Raw genomic sequence first — 24,298 nt, 5'->3', positions numbered from 1 at the left:
GTTCTCCGTCGAACGCACTTCGCCAAACCACCAAAAAAAAAGATATCGTCGACGTCACCGCAATGGGGAAGGAAGTCAAATATAGTTACTACCTCCATTTTTTTGTACACAAGGCCAGTATATCAAAATTACAATTTGTAAAGTGTCACTAACACTAATCGAGGCAAAATTGATGGGGTTAGCAACCAAGGACATTAATATCCCCTGCATGCATGCGGAAGTGAGAAGGTTGGTTTGCATGGCGCTGCATTAATCAAGCGATGAGGAGTGAGATGGTTAGCTCTTTGGTCTTTGGAGAAAAAATACGCATTAATTGACACGTGAAACGAGGATTTGTATTGATTAAATCCCGCGAAGGAAAACCCCACCTTTCTTTTTTAACACTAGTACTCCTAGTACGTACGTACTTATCCTGTTTGGGTCTAGGCCTTGCATTGCCAAACTTCGCCACACATTTTTGCCAAGCTTGCCTAAAGTTTTCAAAATGAGAAGGAGGTACACTTGCGCACGGCTGTCGCGGTCGCACCGCACCCTCACACGGTCGCTCCTGCACGCCGTGGTCGCACCGCACCCTCACACAGTCGCTCCTGCACGCCGCAAACCCAACCAAGGGAACGCACCCTCACTGACACGTGTTGTCACATGTGAACAAACCAAACTCAGCCATCCTATCGCTGACACATAATTTTCGTTCATAGAGTATGTTTATCCAACCGCATGTTGGGGAGTATCCGTACAGCCCGTGCGGTGGTCTGTTGGGGAAGAAGAAGAGGTGAGGAAGAAGGAAAGAAGGGTTAGGAGACGTAGGATATTCATCCAACCGCCTGAAATGGTAGACTGACCCAAGTCAGGCGACTTGCATAACAAATATATGTTTTTACACAGCAAAAGATCCATAAAAACAACAACATAAAGAAAAACTATCACTGCTCGCGGAAAGAGACGGCCTCGTCGTCTTTGGCTGCCGGCGCGAACCAGCCGTCGCTGCCGACGTGTGTCTCTGCACCATGGTTGTCCTCGGCCTCCAGCTACTCGTTCAAGAGGAGCGTGCGGGCGCTCTGCACGGACGAGAGCACAGCCCGGTTCAAGTTGAGGACGTCCGGTTCCGCCTGCAGGAGGGCCTCGATGGCAGCGCCATCCGCGCGCTCCGCGTCGAGTCGAGCCTCCGCCGCCCGGTTCAAGTCCAGGACGTCTGGTTCCGCCTGCAGGAGAGCGTCGATGAGAGCGGCATCCGCGCGCTCTGCGTCGAGTCGAGCCTCTGCTGCCCGGTTCAAGTCCAGGACGTCCGGTTCCGCCTGCAAGAGGGCCTCGATGGCAGCGGCATCCGCGCGCTCCGCCTCAAGTTGAGCCTCCGTCGCCCGGTTCACATCCACGACATCCGGTTCCGCCTGCAGGAGAGCCTCGATGGCAGCGGCATGCGCGCGCTCCGCGTCAAGTTGAGTCTCTGCCTCCCGGTCCTCCTTTAGTATCGCCATGTTGAACCGCTGGTCCGCCTACACCATGGGGGACTCGGACGCCAGCACGAAGTCGACGTCCATCGTCTCATACCCATCGGGGGCCTTCTACGTCGCGACCTCCGCCATGAACATTGGATCGGCTTCCTCCTCCTCGTAGCTTGGCTCTAGAGAACTCGGGGATTGGCCTGCCGCAAAGCGAGCTTGGGAACGGAGGTCTGTGGCGCCGACCGCCGCCGCGATTTCTGCGCGGCACTCCGGCGTCAGCATCTTGTAGTAAGTGATCTTGCGGCGCACCATGGCTTTCCGGCGAACTAGGGGACGCTTGATGCGGGCTAGGGGATCGAAAGGTGGGGGAATGGGCTGGAGATTTGGTGTGGTTTTAGGGCAGTGGCTGGCGTAGGCCGAGCAGCGAAGGTTCTGGTGTGAATAGTGCTTCCGGTGATGACCGGTCAATCGGTTTTGACTGTACATCACTCTTGTCGCGTTCGCGTTGCAGTTTGGCACGCTGGACCCTCCACATCGCTCATCGAATGGAACATGCTTCGTCTTGCGTTTTCGCTCGCTTGTGGGACCGCAGTTGAGAGCAAACCGACGTCCCTCCCCCTCCCCCGCCCGCGTCATTTATTATACCACCACTCCCTCCGTTTTATGCAGAGTAAATAAAAACAGAGGGAGTATATTACGGATGAGGATCCCCTGACATGGCCGAACCCATTGAGTAACTGACATGCGGGGCCTAGCAAGCATGGGGTCCGCCAGTAAGTGACCGAAAGGGAGGGTAAGCCAGGGATACCTACGTCAGAGGATCCACTTCCACTATACTACTTTGACCAAATGTTAGAGTAATAATATATGACATGCAACTTACACAAATGTTAGAGTAATAATATATGACATGCAACTTACACAAAGCATATAGGGTCTAATGCGTTTTTCGAGGCTAACTTTGACCAAATGTTAGAGTAATAATATATGACATGCAACTTACACAAAGCATATGGTCAAATTCGTATGTGAAAGGAGTTTCCAATGATATAATTTTCACATTATACATCTCATGTACTATTAATCTTGTCAATAGTCAAATTGGAAACCATCTCGAGTACAATTCTAGGAGTACGTACGAATCTAACAATATTGATTGGGCGTTGTTGAATGTTGATACCTTTTTGATCAAAGTAGAGATACTTTGACTACACATAAAACTTATATGTAAACTAGAAAGGATAGGGGGAGTATATTATACGTTCAAAAACGAAACGAACATTGAATACCCTTTATATATGATTTGTGGATGCTATGATCACCGGTTCAAAATTTTGAATCCGCCTTAGGTATCACGTGCCCCCACTCGTTCCCTCTCGATTTCATCTCGGGGTCCGGAGATCTATTGAAAGAGGACTATGGTGGGTACATGCAAATGATACTCGGCGGAATGTTCAAATGAGGCATGCGGGAGGATGGACTCGACTGGAGGGCGACATGATCGATGGAGAAGAGGGTTCGAGAGGAATGAGAAATAAGCAAATGCCACATGATTATACTTGAACGGCTCAAATAAACAATAAGTTGTCTCGCTTGGCCTACATAGTGAAAGGCCTAATGCGCAACGCGGAGCACTGACGCTCGAATATGGCCGGGAAAATAGGGAAACCGACATGTGGGGCACACCCGTCGGGACGACGTAGCACAGACTAGTCCAATGGAGGAGCTGGCCCATGACCTCCTCGCCACCGACAACCGTTCATGTGGGTCGTTGGGGCCAACAACGGGGCGCAGCTCCAGCACCGCCTCTGGACACGGCGACCGCGGTGAGCGACACGCTCATATCGTCGCTAGACACGGTCGGTTTCAGTGTGCCGAGGGTGGCGTTAGTGCTGTGGCACGACAAATGGTATGTTTGGTTTGTGCCCAAGGTTGCCCCATCAAAGCATTGGGTAGCCAAAATTTTGGTTGAGGTATTGGTTGCCCATGATTTGGCCGACATTGGCAAGAAAAATGAACTAGAGTTGGCTAGAGTTCATTGGCATGCCAAAGAAATGGCAACCATCCAAACAAAGACCAATCTTTGGGTCATGACCAAAATTTTGGTTGAGGTATTGGTTGCCCATGATTTGGCCGACATTGGCAAGAAAAATGAACTAGAGTTGGCTAGAGTTAATTGGCATGCCAAAAAAATGGCAACCATCCAAACAAAGACCAATCTTTGGGTCATGACCAAAATTTTGGTAAGGTGCACTTTGGCCACAATCCAAACACACCCCAACACCCGGCTCGTCGAGGATGCACGGGGCGCCGCGACGCGTCCGCGGAGTGGTGTAGCACGGCTAACTGCATCCTCTGGACCTGAGACCATGCCGGGTCGTCTTGCTTTTTCAATGACATGCGGGGATCGCATGTGAGCAAAGGGCATCTCCAACGTTGCCACGGCCGCAGCTGACTACCCTGGCACACCAAAACCCTCGTCCCTCGCGCCGTCGCGCGGTGCGTTCCCAGCCGGCGCCAGCTGCCCGCATTCATGCCGTCCGTTCGTATGTCGTCGTTAAGAGGCTCGGTGCCCGAGGAACCAACTCTGGCGACTTAATGGCGCACCCGGACGCTTGGCCTCACCGGAATGTGCTACTTAAAGCGGCAACGCCCAGCTAACCTCCACACCATAGCACATCGTCCTCCTACCTGGCACCACATCGGCCATGACCGCAAGTGCAAACGCTCTGCGGGAGAGCTTGTCTTCGGGGATGAAGCTCGAGGTCGCCGCCCTCGCTCAAGTCGCCTCTCGCGACGCAATAGCGGCGTAGCCGGACGCGGACGCGACCGCACAAGCGGTGGCCACGGTGGCGGCCGACGACGGGAGCACCGTCAGCCACGCGTCCTACTTGCCGCCGTCCAACGTCCGGCACCGCCGAGGTCGGGGACTCCTCCGAGGATGAGTAGGGCATGGGAGAAGGCAGGGCATGGTGTGCCAACTGGCCGGTCCGTATCCCGTGTTCTACTCTTCCTCGCCGGAGACCGCACCTTCACTTCACGGGTCTTGAACCCCGCCCCCGTACATAGAGATCGCAGATGGAGGACGTCGGTCGCCGCCGTAGAATAGGTTTAGGGTCAGGTTTGTTTTATTTTCTGTCCTATAAAAGTTTGAAATGTAATGAAAATCTGCCGTGTTTGCATTAATCACGGCCGGTGTATATGAACTTTCACAATAATATACATATTGTAGGAGTACTAGCAAGATGCCCGTGCGTTGCACGGAAGATAAAGATCTTGTGGGAGAAAAGGATGAACGAGGGAAAGCCTTATCTGCAAATGTGGAGAGGAGTACGGGTAAATTGTCATAGTTTCCTTCCTATCTGTTAGATATAGATCAGACGGCCTATATTGCAGGATGACAGGCACACCATCATCACCAACTCTGCTTTTTTATTGAACCGAGACAAATCTAACATGCGAAGTAAAATAAACACATAGGGTCTATACATACACAAATTATCTTAGGCACTCCAATAGTACGTCCACTACACATTCACGCATTTCACATCTTTCTACATCTACGGGAACCTACGAAAGGGTTAACGTAAATCGCCTCTCTCTCCTCCCCTGATTTTCATGGTGGTGGGCCCCTCCCTCCCCCCAATCTACAATCAACAGCTCACACGTTTCACATTAAGTTAATTACGTAACTGGGATTACGTAGGTGTAGCATTACTCGTCCTAAAAAACCCAACTAAGCCAACCTCCCAGCATATCGCGCGGGAAAAGACCCGGCCGCGCCGTTTTAGTCAGGATTACCGGATTACTCATAGTAGTATCGATGGATCACGCGAAGCAACAAATTTTTTTTAGGGGGCGAAGCACCTAGTTTAAAAGGAAAAAAGGCGGTACACTCACAACACTCCTGTCGCGGTCGCATTGCACCCCACACACGTTCGGTCCTGAACACGGCTCACGCAAACGGAATGCACTTCGGCTTGCCTCTTCACTGACACGTGGGACTGCACTTGGAGAAACCGACCATGCGCCAAACTCCCCCCGCCCACCGCGCGAAAATCCTCCCCCCCCACACCCAAAAATTCCCCGATTCAACCGCCCTTCGGCCAACTAGCCAATAATATTCCCCAAACCCCCTCCCCCCTGTCCCCCTCCACTCCATTCGCTCCGCCAAAGCCGCCCTCCCCGCCGTGCCGATACGTCGGCGCTGCGGTTCGGCGATCCTCTCGCTCCCACAGTACACTCTCGTAGACTGCCGTCCTCTAGCCGCACCGCCACCTCTGGCTACGTTCTTGTGGAGGCGCACGGCGGTCAGCGCTGCCACCGCTGGCGACGTTCGTGTGGAGACGCACGACGGTCAGCTTCTCCCACAGTACGTGCATTCTAGACTGAGGCCCCGTTCATGTCGGTGTAGCGCTGAATGTTAGCTGATAGACGCTGTTAATCTCAATGTTTGCCGAAGTAGTTTACTGTCAATATGCTCTGCTTAAGAAGCTTCCTTGCCCTGTTCTGCACTCAATCTGCGTAGCTGAGATGGCATGCCAAGGCCGATTAGTTGCTAAAATATCCTGCCATATATTTATTGTGACGTAGATTGCCATGGTCTAGTAGCCAATCTGTTAGGTGAAATAGCTCTACACCGTTTTATACTCGATCTTTGTTGCTGCGATGGCCTTCGATAGTTCGATGGATGTGTGCTCGGCCTCATTGACTGCTGAAACAGCCTCCCATAATTTGGCACTCAAATCTGTTTGCTGAATTAGCTTTACATATATTTCGTTACTTAGATCTGCTCGTCCAAATATCTTGCCATAGCTTTAGACATTGAACTAAGTATTTTTTCTGGACATCATAAAAAAGCATATATGTTTTTCCTGTAATATCTAGTAGAAGAACTAATTTGTATGTCTAACAGATGGACAGGACTTGGATAACTTCTGCTCGAAGATTCTCCGCTGCATATGTCGAGGGGGTTGAAAACTTCATGAACTTTATCAGAGCTGAGTACGGTGGTCCGAAATCAGATGTGCTCTGCCCGTGTAGCAGTTGTGTGAATTCAGTTACAAGACCCCAGTCAACTGTGCAAAATCATCTACACTTGTATGGGATGTCGGTCACATATACTAGGTGGGTTCATCATGGTGAAGCTGTGAACGTCAATGTTATTGACTACGTGGAAGCAGCAGATCACCATATTGATCTGTCTGATGCTCAGGTGGAAGAGGAGGAGGTGGTGGTGGTGGCGGAGCCAGTGAGTTTGACCAACATTGAAACAATGCTACGAAATGCTCGTGCATTCCGTGAACTTTCACCTGTAGAAGAAAAATGGTGGGCCCGCATGTTGGAACAATGCAACGTTGCTGTCACCCCAGGAAATAAGCTGTCAGTATTCTCAGCTATGGTCACCTTTCTTCAGGTGAAGACATCTGAGCGGATGACCAACAAATCATTCGATGCGATGTTGGCTGCTTTTCGCGAATCTTTCCCAGATGCATCTGAGCTGCCACACACCTACAGTAAAATGAAGAATTTCCTTCGTGCAGTTGGAATTGGATATGATATGATCCATGTTTGTAAGAATAATTGTGTTCTGTTCCGGAAGGATTATGCCAACTTAAGTGAATGCCCGAAATGCAAATCATTAAGATGGAAAGATGGCGATGTTGTGAAGAGGATTCCTCATAATGTTCTGAGACATTTTCCAATTATACCAAGATTGCAGAGGTTGTTTCATGATGCTGAAACAAGAGAGGATGTACTGTGGCATTCTAGGAACCAGGAGTACAGAGATCAGAATGTAATGAGCCATCCATCTCATGGTAGTGAGTGGAAAAGCTTCAATGATAAACACAAAGAGTTTTCTGCTGACTCGAGACACATTAGACTTGGCTTAGCTTCAGATGGATTTAACCCATTTGGCCACCAGAGCGCCATATATAGCATGTGGCCAGTGCTTGTTATCCCTTACAACATGCCTCCAAATGTCTGCACCAAAGAATCAAACTACATGATGGCCTTGCTCATCCCAGGTCCAAAAAGTCCTGGAAAGGATTTTGATTTGTTCATGGAGCCTCTTGTGGAGGAACTTCAACAACTATGGAAGGGTGTTCTCACTCGAGACCTATATAATAGCCCACCAGCTGATTTCTTTCTGCGTGCTATTATAATTTGGTGCATCCACGATTATCCGGCTTTGGGCACTATGTCAGGGCGAACGACACATGGTTACAATGCATGTGTTTGTTGTGACAGGAATCCGCTGTCATACGCAATACTTAGCAAGATCTGTTACATTGGACACCGTCGTTTCCTTGCCAAGGACAAGCCGCATCCTAGAAAATACCGAAGACATGTGTTCAATGCAAAGCATGAAAACCGTGATGCGCCAAAGAGGCTCACCGCCGATGATTTGCAAGTGGAATTAGAGAAGGTCAGGCATATTACACCAGGAAACCATCCTGGTAATGGTAGCGGGAAAAGGAAGCGTGGCAGGGTAGAAGAGAGATTATTTTTTACCCGCAGGTCCACTTTGTGGGACTTGAAGTATTGGAAATATTTGGATCTGCGGCATAATCTTGATGTGATGCACATCGAGAAAAATATATGTGACAGCATTATCAGCACACTTCTTAATATTGAAGGCAAGACGAAAGATACCTTAAAATCTAGGATTGATTTGACACACCTGGGTATCAGAAAGGATTTGCAGGTGCAAGATGAAGGTAAACCACGGGATATGGCACCAGTTGTGTACGTCTTGGACAAGGTAAAAAGAAAAGAATTCTGCGAGGTCCTGTCACGTGTGAGATTCCCACATGGATTTGCTTCCAACCCTGAAAGGAGAGTCAGTGCAGATGGAAACAAGGTACAAGGGTTGAAAACTCATGACTGTCACGTCCTACTTCAAAGGGTTTTACCTGTTATCCTTAGAGGATTGGGCCGCCCTGACTTATACAGAGCAGTTGCAGAGTTGGGACAATTCTTCAGGGAACTCTGCAGTAGGAATATCAGGATAGATGCTTTGGAGCATCTTAGAGACAAGATACCAACTATACTATGCGACCTTGAGAAGATATATCCTCCAGCCTTCTTTGATGTGATGGTGCATTTGGCTGTTCATCTACCTGATGAGGCACTACTTAGAGGTCCAGTACAGTATGGCTGGATGTACCTATTGAAAGGCGGCTAGGCACTTTCAAGGGCTATGTTAGGAACAGAGCTAGACCCGAGGGTTCCATTGCAGAGGCCTACATTGCTACAGAAGCGTTGACATTCTGCTCAAAATACATTGAAACAACTGATCAGCTTAGCAAAGAGGTGGGTGAAGACAATCCCGGGCTCAATGTTTTCGATTATTCTGTTCGAGTTACAGGGAAGAGTCGACAAGAGGACAAACCTAAAGATTTGGACAAAATGGTTTGGTATGTGTTGAATAACTGTCCTGAGATACTACCTTATATCAAGTAAGTGCAGTACTGCAGCTTATACATCGTAATCTACTAAACTTGCAGCACATTCTTATATATTTAGATGTTTGACGCGACCACTATGTTGTGCAGCATCTACAAAGAGGAGTTACTGCCGCAAAATCCAAGAAACATTGACAAACTGGTTATGGCAGGATTTGCGAAATGGTTCAAGAACCATGTAAGCTTTTGAAGTGCACTATCAGTTTTTTTAATATATTGAGTACATAACATGATCAGCTTGTCTATTTTCTAACCATAGGTTAAGAAGATGCGGTAGGATGGGCAGGCAGTTGATGATGCCCTTTACTCACTAGAATTGGGTCCTGATACTCGAGTAAGACATTATGAATCTTGTGTTGTTGGAGATGTGCGCTACAACACCCTTGCACGAGACGAAGGCAGGAAGACACAAAACAGTGCCATCATGAGCACGGATATGTATGACAAAGAGACAACTGAAATGTATGCTAACATAACAGACATTGTTCAGTTGCAGTATATCTCCAGTTTCGAGGATCATCGGTGTGTGGTTCTGTTGTGCTGTCGTTGGTATAGCCTGTTTTCCAGGATCGCAAAACCCAGAGCTGATGATTATTTCAAATCCATCAATGTCAAGGCGGCGTACCAGACCAACGAGCCTTTTATTTTGGCAAATCAAGCAACACAAATATTTTTCTTGGAAGACACATTTGCACGTAGCGATGACTGGAGAGTATTGCAAAGGTTTGAGCAGAGGAATTCGTTTAATGAAGTTGCACAACAAGATGATGCTTACACTGCTCCTGATTTACAAGATAACACAGATGTTCCTAATATCTTTGAGAACCATCACATCAATGACGCCAGCGAAAAGATTGCCTGTCGTGCTGTGGACATACAAGAGTTGATCAAGAAGAAGCCAACGTTCGAGGACGTTGAGGACGAAGAAGAAGATGACACCGTGGGGAATTACGATTCAGACTGATACACATGGCGAAGATGTTGACGCTGCTGCTGCGGATGATGATTATATTGCTTTTGTCATATTTGCCTGTCAGAAGACGTTTTTTATCTACTATGTGAAATTGTGTTTGCTATGACAACTGAAACCTGATGAACATGTTGTTTAGTATTTTGCTGTGAGAACATCACTTGTTATGTATGCTGATTTGTGTTTGGTGATTGTATGACAACTAAAACATGATGACATTGTTGTTTAGTTGTACTCATATTTGGCTGTGAAACTTGAATTTGATGACATAGTTTGCTGTTGGACTGCAATTTGCTTGACGTCTTCGAATGAGAACAAAGCTGACCCGACAGGGCCTCTGCTATTTATTTATTTATATGAGCAAAAGGGGATACCCCCTGATTTCCATTAATAGAAATCATTAGATGTTCACAACACTACGCCCAGCCTGCTACACAGGTTTCATTCATTACTAGTTTCAGCAAAGTGCTCATGTCGTAGCCACTGAATACATCACGAGTGCTACATACACTGCAAATAAAGAGACAATCATCCTACAGAGCACATCGATTTTGCCCATTATCTTCACAAGCTCTTTCATCTCCTCATTGCTGTCAAGGCCGTTCAGCAGCTGTTGCTTGGCCATGATCAGAGGAACTGCATCTTTAACCTTCTACTCTGCATCTTCCTCTTCTGTCGTTCCTTCAGTTACTTGTCCAACACCCCAACCTGCTGGTATTGGGATTCCTCGGCTAACCAAATAATCAGCGTAGTTGCATTCCCCCACATCAGCAACTTCCTAGAAATACAAATCACACGAATCTTCCCTTTTCTGCACGAATCAAATTGGAAGATCATCAACCAAACTATTAAAAACTCAGCAACTGAAAGCAGCAGAACAACACTTAAACGTATTATTACCCCATGATTCGGGCATTCGTAGAAGACTCGGCCAGGGTTGCGGATTGTGGTTGAGACGCGGCGGATGACTCTGTGTGATTTGCAGCAGTGGCACCACACCAACGACAGCGGGTTGCGATGAGCAATCGGCTACGGTGCGCGTGCCGGCGGGGGTGTGATGAGACCCACAGGCGGTGGTACGGGTGGCGACTTGGCGCATATCTCGTTGTTGCCTGCTGAAGAGCAGGTGGACGAGCAGCCAGCGGACATGGTTGCTGCGGCTAGAGCTTCTGATGCTAGGCAGAGTAAGTAGAGAAGAGGAGAAGCGAACGTTGGATATGTCAGTTTCATTACTTGCAGAGTAGCATAGCACCATATATAGTCATAGTCTAGGTTTGAATTCGAACCAGCTACAGGAGGGCCTCCTTGTTTTGCGAAAAAAATTATTTCTCCACCTGACAGCTGGGACCCACCGGCTGTATCTTCGCACAGAAGGAAGTGCCTCCTTGTTTTGCGAAAAAAATTATTCATCCCGTTGACAGCTGGGACCCGTCAGATTTGGTGACTGACTTGTGGGCCTACTAAGCGGACGTGTACGCATGGCTTTGTCAACTTAATCAACAAATGATTCTAGCAGCTGGACCGTTGGATGTTAATCCAACAGCCGTGCTCCTTCTTCAACCTCTGTTCTTGCTCCTGTCTCCCGTGGGCGGCACCGAGGCTGTGCTGCCGCGCACCCGAACCAGTGAAGTTTCCCACTCCTCTCCATTTGCGACTCCACTGCCCCGTCTTCCCCATCTCCGGGTCGTTCTAGTCTGGGTGCGCTCGGCACGGTGTGGTCAACGTGGTCAACAACCGAGAGTCATCGAAAGATGACTGTACGTGAGAGGCTGACAGTGGGGACGCACCACGCCCATGGACGCATGCATGCAACGGAACACGGCGAGGTCAACGTGGTCAAGGAACGACTTCCATCGGAAGTATACTGTACGTGGAGAGTCTCAGCTGGGTCCACGGCTGCAGCAAGTAAGTGCCTCCTTATTATGCGGAAAATAATGATTCCTCCAACTGACAGCAGGGACCCACTAGACGGGCCACCGTATTTTTCGAAAAAAAGTTTGCCCCCTGACTGCTGGGACCCACCTGACGGGCCACCGTATTTCGCGAAAAAAACGTTCCCCCGCTGTCAGCTCGGACCCACCGGAAGTGCCTCCTTATTACGCACAAAAAAATGAATACTCCCCTGGCTAGCTGGGACCCACCTTGGTGGGAGGCTGACTTGTGGGGGCCTACTAAGTTGACAGGGACGAAGGGCTTTGTCAACTTAGTCAATATGAACGATTCTAGCTCCTATGACCGTAGGATGTCCATCCAACGGTCGTAGTGCTTCTTCAACCTCTGGTCTTCTTGCTCCAGCCGCCCAAAGCAGCGCCGGTCGTGTCGCATGCTCCTGCCTCCCGTGGCCAGCTGTGCTGCCGCGGAGGCCTCACCGCCCCCTACTATTCCCACTGCTGGCCAGGCCCTGCGGCGACGGCAGCCTCACACCGCAGCCGAACCAGTGAACCCTCATACTCCTCTCCGCGCGGGCTTCCACTGCCACGTCTTCCCCGGCTCCGCGTCGTCCCCTTCCTAGGCCTCACCGTCGTCCACCACCGTGGTGCTCTCCGCGCGGCGTGGTCGACGTGGTCAAGGAACGACTTCCATCGGAAGAGTACTGTACGTGGAGAGGCTGACAGCTGGGTCCACGGTCACAGCCCAGTTTTTTGTGATTTGCCAAGTAAGTCGCTTTGTCAGGCCTGTTGGGCTGCAAATCTTTCAAGACAAGGAGAGCTTTCATTTGGCTGGCCGAGAAAATGGCCCATCAGTAATGAGAAATGGGCTGTACATTTTTAAAACACATCAAACCGGCAATTAGTTTCAAATATCTTTTTTTTTCATTTCGAGATTTTAAATTACATTAATTTTTATGCGTGGAGAATTTGTTGGATTTTATATTGATATACATTTATTTTTAAAATCAGTTTGAATGTGAGTCGAAATTTCGGGATTAAAAACAATTCGGGCCGCACCGAAATATGCAAAATTTCGTATAATTTTTTAACCGTGGCCACAATATGGGTTGTAATGCTAACAAAAAGAATATGGGCTCCAAAAAAACCTTAATAATTAGCAAATGAGCTGTAAATTATTAGAAATAATGGCAGATGGGTTGTATGCTGTTTTCCACAGATTTGAGGCTTTCCTAAAAAAAGGTTGACGCACAAGCAGTGACTGTTGGATGGCCATCCAACGGCAGTCGTGCTTCTTCAATCTCTGCTCTTCCTGCTCCAGCCGCTCAAACAAGCGCCGGCGGGACTGCCTGCTCCCTCCTCCCCGTGGCCGGCTCTGCTGCCGCGTAGGCCTCACCGCCCCACCGTACTCCCATCGCTGGCCTAGCCATCCCTCTACTCACCCACACCTGCTGTTATTCTTTGGCGACGGCAGACGAACCAGTAAACCCTCGTACAGTCGTACTCCCCTCCGCGTGGGAAACAACTGCCGAGTCTTCCCTGCCTCCGTGTCGTTCCCTTCCTAGGCCTCGCCGTCGTTCACCGCCCTGGTATTCTCGGCGCGGCCTGGTCAACGTGGTCAACGACCGACATGCATCTGAAGTGGACTGTACGTGGAGAGGCCGACAGCTGGGTCCACGGCCGCACGCAAGGAAATGCCTCCTTATTACGCGCAAAATAATGATTCCTCCACTTGACATCAGGGACCCAACGAAAGGGCCTCTGTATTTCGCAAAAAAAAAAGTTACCGCCGCTGACAGCTCGGACCCACCAGCTATATCTTCGCACGCAAGGAAGTGCCTCCTTATTACGCACAAAAAAATGAATACTCCCCCTGTTAGCTGGGACCCGGTATAGTGGCAGGTTGACTTGTGGGCCTACTAAGTTGACGGGGACGGAGGGCTTTGTCAACTTAGACAATATGCACGATTCTAGCTCCAGTGACCGTACGATGTCCATCCAACGGCCGTAGTGCTTCTTCAACCTCTGGTCTTCTTGCTCCAGCCGCCCAAACCAGCGCCGGTCGTGCCTCGTGCTCCTGCCTCCCGTGGCCGGCTGCGATGCGGCGGAGGCCTCACCGCCCCCTACTACTCCCACCGCTGGCCAGGCCATCCCTCTACTCACCCACACCCCCTGTTATTCTGCGGCGACGACAGCCTCACACCGCAGCGAACCAGTGAACCCACATACTCCTCTACGCATGGGCATCCACTGCCACGTCTTCCCCGGCTCCGCATCGTCCCCTTCCTAGGCCTCGCCGTCGTCCACCGCCCTGGTGCTCTCGGCGCGGCGTGGTCAACGTGGTCAAGGAACGGCTTCCATCGGACGTGGACTGTACGTGGAGAGGCTGACAGCTGGGTCCACGACCGCAGCAAGGAAGTGCCTCCTTATTACGTGCAAAATAATTATTCCTCCACCTGACAGCGGGGACCCACCGGACGGGCCACCGTATTTCGCGAAAAAACGTTTGCCCCTTACTGCTGGGACCCACCAGCTACATCTTCGCACGCAAGGAAGTGCGTCTGAAAAAAAAAACGATTTGCCCCCCTGACTGCTGGGACCCACCAGCTACATCTTCGCAAGCAAGGAAGTGCCTGACAGTTGGGACCCACCTGGTCGAAGCGTACGTAGCGTTGTCATCTGGTCGCGAACGTGTACGTACATATATACTGGTGGATGTAGAGGCGCGCACGTGTCGTAGTAGAGGCGCGTACGTGTCGTAGTAGAGGCGCGCACGTAGCATGTACATGTACGTACAGCGGCCAGGGTGCAAGAAAGAAAATACGGCTACGTATGTGTACATACGGGCGGGGTCTCGAACGCCTACTCACGCATACGTACGGCCAGGGCTCGTGTACATGGCTGGGTCAGAACGGAGAAACAGCGTCATCGTCGTGTTCATGGGGAGGCAACGGAATGCGTCGTGTTCATGGGGAGGCAACGGAATGCGTCGTGTTCATGGGGAGGCAATGGAATGCGCCGTGTTCATGGGGAGGGGTGTGGCGTATCGCAAAACGGAGGAAACGGACCTCCTACGGTCGAAACGGGGGTCCTGTTGATCGGGAGGAGTGTGGCATACCGCAAAACAGAGTAAACGGACCTCCTACGGTCGAAACGGGGGTCCTGTTGATCGGGAGGGGTGTGGCGTACCGCAAAACAGAGGAAACGGACCTCCTACGGTCGAAACGGGGGTCCTGTTGATCGGGAGGGGTGTGGCGTACCGCAAAACGGACGAAACGGACCTCCTACGGTCGAAACGGGGGTCCTGTTGATCGGGAGGGGTGCGGCGTACCGCAAAACGGACGAAACGGACCTCCTACGGTCGAAACGGGGGTCCTGTTCATCGGGAGGGGTGTGGCGTACCGCAAAACGGGACTCCACGGGATACTGTTCATCTCCACCGTCGACCTCCTCCAGCCTCCACGGGCTACCGTCGACCTCCTCCAGCCTCCACGGGCTCCTGTTCATCCAGCCTCCACCGCGCGCTACTCCACCGGCTACTGTTCAACCACCCCTCCACGGGCACCCCTCCACCGTCTACTGTTCATCCAGAGGCAACGCCACCGCTCATTGTTCATCCAACCCCCCCCCCCCCCGCAATGCTCACTGTTCATCCCAGAGGCAACATCGATCGGCTTCAGTTAGCAGCAGTAGCGAAGGAATCGCTCGATCGGGTTCAGTTAATAGCCATCGATTGATCGCTCGGGTTCAGTAACGTGTAGCCTGCAGTGCAATCGCTCGGGTTCAGTTAGAGCCCAATGCCTCGCTCAGGTTCAGTTAGAGCCAACGCCTCGCACACACGCGCGTACGTGTACGAGAGAAACGCGCATCTCTCGGCCCCCGACCTCCCACCGTAACCGGGAACTCCCCGAAATTTTCCTCGCCCTCGCTTCTACCACGGTTTTTTTCGTCATGGACGGCCCAAAGAATGTCATGCAGCTGCGTCTCCGGCCCGCCTAGGACGAAAATCCCATTTTCTGTCATGATTTTTTGTCATAGAAGTAGGAGCCCACCACATCTATGATGATACCGGGTTTTGTCACAATTATCGTCATAGAAGTGTCATATGTATGACAGAATTTTTTTTCGTTCGGCCCAAAATGTCACGGATGTGTCTTTTTTTTGTAGTGCAACCTCAAAACCTATTTCAGAAACTTTATGCCCCAAGACAATACCTTCATTAACCATAAAGTGGCACTTTTCCCAATTCAAGACAAGATTAGTTTCTTCACATCTCTGCAAAACTTGATCAAGGTTGCTCAAGCAATCATCAAAAGAGGATCCATAGACGGAAAAATCGTCCATGAAAACCTCGCAAATCTTTTCACAAAAGTCGGAGAATATAGCCATCATGCATCTTTGAAAGGTAGCAGGTGCATTACATAAACCAAAAGGCATACGTCTATAAGCAAAAGTACCAAAAGGGCATGTAAAAGTGGTCTTTGATTGATCATCGGCTGACACGGGTATTTGGGAGAAACCAGAATAACCATCTAGAAAGCAAAAGTGTGTATGTTTGGATAATCTTTCTAGCATTTGATCGATAAAAGGTAAGGGGTAATGATCTTTTTTAGTAGCTTTATTTAATTTGCGGAAATCAATTACCATCCTATAACCTGTAATAATTCTTTGCGGGATCAATTCATCTTTATCATTAGGAACTACGATAATACCTCCCTTCTTAGGGACACAATGGACAGGACTTACCCACTGACTATCAGCAACGGGATAAATTATACCTTCCTCAAGGAGCTTTAGTATTTCCTTTCTTACCACTTCTTTCATTTTAGGATTCAGTCGTCGTTGGTGATCACGAACCTGTTTGGCATCTTTCTCCAAATTTATTTTGTGTTGACATAGAGTGGGACCAATGCCCTTAAGATCATCAAGAGTATATCCAATAGCAGCACGGTGCTTCTTCAGAGTTTTCAATAATCTCTCTTCTTCATGCTCTGGAAGGTTAGCACTAATAATAACAGGATATATCTTTTTCTCATCAAGATAAGCATATTTAAGAGTATCAGGCAACGGTTTAAGCTCAAACACGGGATCACCCTTGGGTGGAGGAGGATCCCCTAGGATTTCAACAGGCAAATTGTGTTTCAGGATGGGTTCCTGTTTAAAGAATACTTCATCTATTTCCCTTCTTTCATTCATAAACATATCATTTTCATGGTCTAGCAAATATTGTTCTAAAGGATCACTAGGAGGTACGACAATAGAAGCAAGACCAATAATTTCATCCTTACTAGGTAATTCCTCTTCACGGTGTTGTTTACGAAATTTAGAAAAGTTGAACTCATGAGACATATCACCCAAACCAATAGTAACTACATCCTTTTCGCTGTCTATCCTAGCATTAACGGTGTTCAAGAAGGGTCTACCAAATATAATGGGACAAAAGCTATCTTGTGGCGAACCAAGAACAAGAAAATCAGCAGGATATTTAGTTTTCCCACACAAGACTTCAACATCTCTAACAATTCCCATTGGTGAAATAGTATCTCTGTTGGCAAGTTTAATTGTGACATCAATATCTTCTAACTCAGTAGGTGCAATATCATGCTTAATTTCTTTGTATAAGTCAATAGGTATTGCACTAGCACTAGCGCCCATATTGCATAAGCCATGATAACAATGATCTCCTATTTTAACAGAAATAACCGGCATGCCTACCACAGGTCTATGTTTATCTTTAGCACAAGGTTTGGCAATTCTAGCAGTTTCATCACGGAAATGAATAACATGCCCATCAATATTATCACACAAGATATCTTTAACAATAGCAATATTAGGTTCAACTTTAATTTGCTCAGGAGGTGTATAATTTCTAATATTGCTTATACGAACCACAGTTGAAGCTTTAGCATGATCCTTTATCCTAACAGGGAAAGGTAGTTTCTCAACATAAGAAGTAGGAACAATAGGATCATTATAAGTGATAGTCTTTTCTTCAACTTTAATAGGTGCAGCTACTTTTACTTCTACGGGAGGATGATATTTAAACCACTTCACCTTAGGGAGATCAATATGAGCAGCAAAAGATTCACAAAAGGAAGCTACTATCTCAGAGTCAAGTCCATATTTAGTGCTAAATTTATGGAAAACATCGGTATCCATAAATGATTTAACACAATCAAACTTAGGTGTCATACCTGACTCCTTACCTTCGTCGAGATCCCAATCTTCAGAGTTTAATTTAATTCTTTCCAATAAATCCCATTTGAATTCAATAGTCTTCATCATAAAAGAGCCAGCACAAGAAGTATCGAGCATGGTGCGATTGTTATCAGAAAGCCGAGCATAAATTTTTTGAATAATCATTTCTCTTAAGAGCTCATGATTGGGGCATGAATATAACATTGATTTAAGCCTCCCCCAAGCTTGAGCGATGCTTTCTCCTTCGCGAGGCCAAAAATTATATATGTAATTGCGATCACGATGAACAAGATGCATAGGATAAAATTTCTGATGAAATTCCAATTTCAATCATTTGTAGTTCCATGACCCCGTATCATCACATAGCCTATACCATGTCAATGCATCTCCCTTCAAAAAGGGAAGACCTTCTTCTTAATAAGATCACCGGGCACACCTGCAAGGTTAAATAATCCACAAACTTCATCCACATATATTAGGTGCTCATCAGGATGCTTTGTTCCGTCTCCTGCAAAAGGATTAGCTAGCAGTTTTTCTAACATACCCGAAGGAATCTCAAAGTGGACAGTTTCATTTTCAGTAGGTTTAGTAGGTTGAGGAGCAACTCTTTGCTCTACTGGTCGGCGTGAAGATACCCCGAACAAGCCCCTCAGAGGATTACTTTCCATAGTAACAAGTGACAGTAAATTTCAGCACACTATACAAAATTTTCCTTACCAAGTTCCACCTACCAAAGGTGCTTCACTCCCCGGCAACGGCGCCAGAAAAGAGTCTTGATGACCCACAAGTATAGGGGATCTATCGTAGTCCTTTCGATGAGTAAGAGTGTCGAACCCAACGAGGAGTAGAAGGAAATGATAAGCGGTTTTCAGCAAGGTATTCTCTGCAAGCATTGAAATTATATTATAGGTAACAGATAGTTTTGTGATAGGATAATTTGTAACGAGCAACAAGTAACAAAAGTAAATAAAGTGCAGCAAAGTGGCCCAATCCTTTTTGTAGCAAAGGACAAGCCTGGACAAACTCTTATATAGAGAAAAGCGCTCCCAAGGACACATGGGAATTATCGTCAAGCTAGTTTTCATCACATTCATATGATTCGCGTTCGGTACTTTGATAATTTGACATGTGGGTGGACCGGTGCTTGGGTTCTGTCCTTACTTGGACAAGCATCCCACTTATGATTAACCTCTATTGCAAGCATCTACAACTACAACAAAAGTATTAAGGTAAACCTAACCATAGCATGAAACAGATGGATCCAAATCAGCCCCTTACGAAGCAACGCATAAACTAGGGTTTAAGCTTCTGTCACTCTAGCAACCCATCATCTACTTATTACTTCCAAATGCCTTCCTCTAGGCCCAAATGGTGAAGTGTCATGTAGTCGACGTTCACATAACACCACTAGAGGATAGACAACATACATCTCATCAAAATATCGAACGAATACCAAATTCACATGACTACTAATAAAAGAACCTCTCCCATGTCCTCAGGAACTAACGTAACTACTCACAAAGCATATTCATGTTCATAATCAGAGGAGTATTAATATGCATAAAGGATCTGAACATATGATCTTCCACCAAATAAACCAACTAGCATCAACTACAAGGAGTAATCAACACTACTAGCAACCTACAGGTACCAATCCCAGACTTGGAGACAAGAATTGGATACAAGAGATGAACTAGGGTTTTAGATGAGATGGTGCTGGGGAAGATGTTGATGGAGATTGGCCCTCTCCCGATGAGAGGAGCGTTGGTGATGACGATGGCGATGATTTCCCCCTCCCGGAGGGAAGTATCCCCGGCAGAACAGCTCTGCCGGAGCCCTAGATTGGTTCCGCCAAGGTTCCGCCTCGTGGCGGCGGAGTCTCGTCCTGAAAGCTTGCTTATGATTTTTCTTTGGACGAAAGACTTCATATAGCAGAAGATGGGCACCGGAGGGCCAACAGGGGGCCCACGAGGCAGGGGCGCGCCCTGGGGGGTAGGGCGCACCCCCACCCTCATGGACAGGTGGAGGCCCCCCTGACGTATTTCTTTCGCTCGGCAATTTTTATTATTTCCAAAAATAACTTTCGTGGAGTTTCAGGACTTTTGGAGTTGTGCAGAATAGGTCTCCAATATTTGCTCCTTTTCCAGCCCAGAATTCCAGCTGCCGGCATTCTCCCTCCTTATGTAAACCTTGTAAAATAAGAGAGAATGGGCATAAGTATTGTGACATAATGTGTAATAACAGCCCATAATGCAATAAATATCGATATAAAAGCATGATGCAAAATGGACGTATCAGTCATTCAACTTAGTAAGATGTGCCACAACAATTTCAGTTTCATAACCTTGGAAAGGATCAGATTCAACCAAAGTAATTAACTCTGGGTCGACAGAGAATTCAAAATCCTTATCATCAATAAAGGTAGGTGAAGCAGCAAACTAAGGATCACATTTCATTTTAGCACTCAAAGATTTCTCTTTATACTTGCATAATAATTTCTCTAGATCATCTCTATCCTTACAAGCAAGAATATCTCTAGTTGTCTCCTCATTCATAACATAAGCTTCCAGTACCTTAGGCAATTCATATCTAGGAGGACTAGTTCTAATAGGTGTTTCAAGATTTTCAGTTTCAAGCTCATCGTCAGTTTCAACAATATCATGCTATCTTACTCTAGCAATTTGTTCATCAAGGAATTCACCTAGTGGCACATTATCATCAAGCAAGGTACTAGCATCATCAAGAGTAGAATTCATAGCAAAAGTAGCATCATCAATAACTTGCGACATATCAGAATTGATAACATGTGGTGGTGTTGCAAGTTTACTTATAACAGAAGGTGAATCAAGTCCGGAGATAGATGGCAGTTCCTTATCGCCCCTCGTCTTAGAGGGAAAAATCTTGGTCTTAGCATCCTTCATATTCTTCATAGTGATAAATTGATAATAATCCCAAGTGACTCAACAAATATAGCTATGCTCCCCGGCAATGATGCCAGAAAAAGGTCTTGATAACCCACAAGTATAGGGGATCGCAATAGTTTTTGAGGGTAGAGTATTCAACCCAAATTTATAGATTCGACACAAGGGGAGCCAAAGAATATTTGTAAGTATTAGCAGCTGAGTTGTCAATTCAACCACACCTAGAGATTAATTATCTGCAGCAAAGTGATCAGTAGTAAAGTAGTATGACAGTTTTGATAATAGTAGTAGCAGCAGCAATAGTAACAGTAACAGTGATAGCAGTGATTTTGTAGCAAGTGCAATAGTAACAATAGCAGTAGTAACTTAGCAAAGAACAATATGTAGGAAAATCATAGGCATTGGATCGGCGATTTGTTGGATGATATTCATCATGTGACAGTTATAACCTAGGACGATACAACACTAGCTCCAGTTCATAAATATAATGTAGGCATGTATTCCGTAAATAGTCATACGTGCTTATGGAAAGAACTTGCATGACATCATTTGTCCTACCCTCCCGTGCCAACGGGTCCTATTGGAAACTAAGGGATATTAAGGCCTCATTTTAATAGAGAACCGGAACAAAGCATTAACACACGGTGAATACATGAACTCCTCAAACTACGGTCATCACCGGGAAGTGTCCCGGCTATTGTCACTCCGGGGTTGCCGGATCATAACACGTAGTAGGTGACTATAACTTGCAAGATCAGATCTAGAACATAGATATAATGGTGATGACATGAACGGTTCAGATATGAAATCATGGCACCCGGGCCCAAAGTGACAAGCATTAAGCATGGCAAAGTCATAGCAACATCAATCTCAGAACATAGTGGATACTAGGGATCAAGCCCTAACAAAACCAAATCGATTACATGATGAATCTCATCCAACTCCTCACCGACCAGCAAGCCTATGAAGGAATTACTCACTCCCGGTGGGGAGCATCATGGAATTGGCGATGGAGAAGGGTTGGTGATGACGAAGATCGAAGATCCCCCTCTCCGGAGCGCCAAAAGGACTCCGGATCTGGCCTCCCAATGAAGAACAGGAGACGGCGGCGGCTCCGTCTCGTGGAATGCGATAATTCTTTCTCTCTATTTTTTTTCTAAAAAAATAGGATTTTATAGCGCCAGTTTCAGGGTCTGCGGGGCCACCAGGTGGGGACAACCCACCTGGGCGCGCCTGGATGGGGGGCCCTGGTGGGTTGTGCCCACCCAGGTGCCCCCTCCGGTGGTTCTTGGCTGCAGAAATTCTCTTTATTGATATAAAAAAATCCTCGCAAAGTTTCGTTCCAATCCGAGAACTTTTATTTCTACACAGAAAACAACACCATGGTAGTTCTGATGAAAACATCGTCAGTCCGGGTTAGTTTCATTCAAATCATGCAAATTAGAGTCCAAAACAAGAGGAAAAGCGTTAGGAAAAGTAGATACGATGGAGACGTATCAGCCTTCCTCCCGCCCACAAACAAGGAAGGGGGCGCGATTAGGGCAGGAGCCCAAGGAGGATTCGACCTCCTTGGGGGCGCCTCCTGGCTGCCTCCCCTCTCCCCCACCTATATATATGTGGGAGGGGGCACCACACAAGGACGACGACAATCTCTTAGCCGTGTGTGGTGCCCCTCTCCATAGTTTTGTCCCTCGGTCATATTTTAGTTGAATCGAATTTGCTGTCAGAACACCACCACTGTCACCACCATCACCATGCCGTCGTGCTGCTGGAACTCATCACCTACTTCACATGTCTTGCTGGATCAAGAAGGCGAGGACGTCATCGAGCTGAACGTGTGCTGAACGCGGAGGTGACGTACGTTTGGTACTTGATCGGTTGGATCGCGAAGAATTCCGACTACATCAACCGCGTTAATAAACGCTTCCGCTTACGGTCTATGATGGTACGTAGAGACACTCTCCCCTCTCGTTGCTATGCATCTCCATGGATAGATCTTGCGTGTGCGTAGAATTTTTTTGTTTTCCATGCTACATTTCCCAACAGTGGCATCCGAGCCAGGTCTATGCGTAGATGATATGCACAAGTAGAACACAAAGGAGTTGTGGGTGCTGATGGTCATACTGCTTACCACCAATGTCTTATATTTTGATTCGCTGGTATTGTGGGATGAAGCGGCATGGACCAACCTTACATGTCACGCACATGAGACCAGTTCCACCAACTGACATGCAACTTGTTTTTCATAAAGGTGGCTGGCGGGTGTCTGTTTCTCCTACTTTAGTTGAATCGAATTTGACTACGGACGGTCCTTGAAGAAGGTTAAAACAACAAACTTGATAATCACCATTCTGGTTTTTGCGTAAGTTAAGAACGGTTCTTGCTAGAAGCCCATAGCAGCCACATAAAACTTGCAACAACAAAGTAGAGGACGTCTAACTTGTTTTTGCGGGGCATGTTGTAATGTGATATGGTCAAGTTATGATGTGATATATGTTGATGTATGAGATGATCATGTTTTGTACGACAACTGGCAGGAGCCTTAGGGTTGTCTCTTAATTATTGTATGAAATGCAAACACCATGTAATTGCTTTACTTTATCGCTATGCGTTAGCAATAGTTGTAGAGGCAATAGTTGGCGAGACGACCCCGACGCAACGATGGAAATCAAGGTGTCGAGCCGGTGACGATGGAGATCACGACGATGCTTTGGATATGGAGATCAAAAGCACAAGATGATGATGGCCATATCATGTCACATATTTTGATTGCATGTGATGTTTATCCTTTATGCATCTTATTTTGCTTAGAACAGTGGTAGCATTATAAGATGACCCCTTCACTAAATTTCAAGATAAAAGTGTTCTCCCTGAGTATGCACCGTTGCCAAAGTTCGTCGTTTCGACGCAACTCGTGATGATTGGGTGTGATAGACTCTACGTTCACATACAATGGGTGTAAGACAGTTTTGCACATGCAGAATACTTGGGTTAAACTTGACGAGCCTAGCATGTACAGACATGGTCTTGGAACACTGGAGACCTAAAGGTCGAACATGAGTCATATAGTAGATATGATTGATGACCCACAAGTATAGGGTATCTATCGCAGTCCTTTCGATAAGTAAGAGTGTCGAACCCAATGAGGAGCAGAAGGAAATGACAAGCGGTTTTCAGCAAGGTAATCTCTGCAAGCACTGAAATTATTGGTAACAGATAGTTGTGTGATAAGATAATTCGTAACGGGTAACAAGTAACAAAAGTAACTAAGGTGCAGCAAGGTGGCCCAATCCTTTTTGTAGCAAAGGACAAGCCTGAACGAACTCTTATATAATGCAAAGCGCTCCCGAGGACACTTGGGAATTACTGTCAAGCTAGTTTTCATCATGCTCATATGATTCGCATTCAT

The sequence above is a fragment of the Aegilops tauschii genome, chromosome 3 (genome assembly GCF_002575655.3).
Source record: "Aegilops tauschii subsp. strangulata cultivar AL8/78 chromosome 3, Aet v6.0, whole genome shotgun sequence".
In the NCBI taxonomy this organism is placed as follows: Eukaryota; Viridiplantae; Streptophyta; class Magnoliopsida; order Poales; family Poaceae; genus Aegilops; species Aegilops tauschii.
Note: the sequence above shows the minus strand (reverse complement) of the source record.